This window comes from Pyrus communis, chromosome 5 (genome assembly GCF_041283825.1).
Source record: "Pyrus communis isolate YQ-2024b chromosome 5, ASM4128382v1, whole genome shotgun sequence".
Classification (NCBI taxonomy): domain Eukaryota; kingdom Viridiplantae; phylum Streptophyta; class Magnoliopsida; order Rosales; family Rosaceae; genus Pyrus; species Pyrus communis.
Window position 1 is genome coordinate 24,799,735 of NC_142569.1, and position 3,072 is coordinate 24,802,806.

Here is a 3,072-nt window from a genome sequence, read left to right on the forward strand (position 1 = left end):
TGTTTTGAGTTTTTTTTTTAAGTGAGTTAAGTGTTTTAAAGGTTAGTTTTATTTATTTGAGTCAGTTTAAAGTGTTTAGCACCCCTAGTTAATCCCCGGTTAGAACGATCCATACTTACATCATTACTACAATTCTCACAAATAGGGTTTAATTTGTGTGTCACATTCGTAACGCATCAAATTTTTGGTGTCGTTGCCGAGGATTAGCAAAGTTGCTAATCCGTTGTCTTGAGTCTTGTTTAAATTGTTTGGTTTCTGTTTTGTTTTAATTTTTGCACCGTGTGTGTGTGCTTTGTTTTTGTGCCGTGTATAGGCACCTTATTTGCTTACTTGTGCCGAGTCTATTAAGTTGGTTAGTTATCTTGTTTGCTCTTGTGTGCAGGTACTAGTTTATGACCCGTAGCTCACAACCTGTCCGTGAGCATATCTTCAACTTTGACGGCGATTTCGAGAGGACTTTGAGAAGAAAAAGGAAACTACTAGAGTCTAATCCTCCTAGTCCCGAACCTGAATTGGAAAAGCAAGAAGTTGAGGTTGAAGAGGAGGCCACGGCAAGCTTTGAAGAGGAAGTACCAACCATGGCAGCGGACAATCGAACCATCAAGGAGCTTTCTGCCTCGGGTTTGGACAATGCAGCCCCTCTTTGCATCCAATACCCTAGGGCAGCCCCTGAGAAGACCGATGAATTTGAGTTGAAGTCCAGTTTGCTACATCATATACCCAAGTTCCATGGGTTATCAATGGAGGACCCCAATAAGCATTTAAAGGAGTTCGAAGTAGTATGCTCAAGTATGACACCGGTGAACGTGGACAGCAACATCTTGAAGATGAAGGCTTTTCCTTTTTCTTTGTTGGAGAAGGCCAAGGATTGGTTGTATGAGTTGGCTCCCGAAACTGTCACATCATGGGAGAGTATGAAACGAGCCTTCTTAGAGAAGTTCTTTCCTACATCACGAGTCATTCTTCTGCGCAAGAAGATTAGTGGAATTCAGCAAAGCCAAGGTGAATCTTTTCCAACTTATTATGAACGTTTTAAAACCCTTGTTGCTTCATGTCCACAACACCAAATGAAGGAGGAGCTTCTTCTTCAATATTTCTACGAAGGTCTCTTACCACTTGAACGGCAAATGTTGGATGCATCCGCGGGAGGAGCTCTAGTGGACAAGACACCCATGGATGCCAAAACTCTCATTGCTAATTGAGCACTCAACGCACAACAATATGAAGGTGTTGGGCAGAGAGACACCCCACGGCCACATCATGTAAATGAGGTAAGTTCTATTTCTGAGTTACAATCCCAAATGGCTAACCTTACGTCTATGTTATCGCAGTTTGTTGAAGGCCCCAAAACGCAAGGAACTATAATCTGTGGTGTATGTTCCATTCAAGGACTGTTCCATTCAAGGACAGCAATTTGATCAATGCCCTCAATTAATTGAGAATGGAGGGTTGGAATCTGCCAATGTCGTGGGTTATGGGAATCAAAACCAACCAAGGGGTGATCCTTTCTCTAATACATACAATCAAGGATGGCGTGACCACCCCAATTTCAGATGGAGAGATGCACCACAACCTGCCCAACAAAGTGGATTCCGACAACCCCTGGGTTTCTTTCCAAGGCCAATGGCACCACAACCACCTCCTTAAGCACAATCATCCTAAACCAACTCAGGTACGTCTATGAATGATGATAAAACATATCAGTTATTAACCACAATGGCGCAGGGAATGCAGAACCAAGCAAAGGAGGTTAATGAGCTAAAGAAGCAAATGGGCCAAATGGCAGAATTTTTGGGACAATTTCGTGAAAATGGAAAGTTACCAAGCACTACGGTGGTCAATCCCAAGGGTGGTTTCGAATCGGCAAAAGCTATCACACTAAGAAGTGGAAAAGAAGTGGGAAGCAAAGCACATGAACCTGCCCAAAACAAGGAAGATGAGAAGATACAACTTGAAGAAGAGGAGCAATCCTACCCCACGGCAAGGGTAGCACCAACCATGTTGCAGCCATCTAAGCCCTCCCATTCGGCCACCAAGGGTAAGCTGGGTTCAAATTTGATTAATTCTAACCCCGTTCCACCCAATGTTCCTTTTCCTCGCAGATTTTTGCAAACAAAGAAGGAGGAGCATGAGAAAGACATTCTTGAAACGTTTAGGAAAGTTCAAGTCAACATTCCTTTACTTGATGCTATTAAGCAAGTGCCCAGGTATGCAAAGTTTTTAAAAGAGTTATGCACAACTAGGAAAAGAATTTCAAACAAAGAAGTTGTGAAAGTAAGTGAAAATGTATCCGCGGTTTTGCAACGAAAGTTACCTCCAAAGTGTAAGGATCCAGGGAGCTTTACTATCCCATGCATAATTGGAAACACTAGATTTGCACAATGCATGTTAGATTTAGGTGCTTCTATTAATGTCATGCCATATTCCATTTATGCATCTATGAACCTTGGTGAGTTAAAACAAGATGGCGTTATAATTCAATTGGCCGATCGTTCTAACGTTTATCCCATGGGAGTCCTTGAGGATGTTTTAGTGCAGGTCAATCATCTCATCTTTCTTGCAGATTTTTATGTCTTAGAAATGGAGGATTCGAGCCATGCTCCATCATTGCCAATCTTGGTAGGCCGTCCGTTCATGAAAACAGCCCAAACAAAGATTGATGTGGCCAAGGGAGCACTAACAATGGAGTTTGGTGGTGATATAATTAAATTCAATGTTTATGACTCTATTAAGAATCCTAGTGATGGTCATTCTTGTTTTGCCGTTGATGTGCATAAGGATATAGGGCCAAAAGGGTCCACACCTATCAAGAAGGATGTATCAAGAACCACCATTGGAGAGGAACTTGGAGTGATTTCCCTACAACCACCCAATATGGCCGAAAGTAGCCATAGTGACATTGTTGATAGGGCTGCTGTTTTTGAGCCTTCACCACAATATGTTTGTAAGTCTTCAATCCCAATTTCAATTCCCATTTCAACTAATAGGTTGTTACCTTCTTTGGTGCAGGTGCCCAACCAATTTCAAGGTGGTGGGAGTATTTACATGGACTTTCAGAAACAAAACACAACC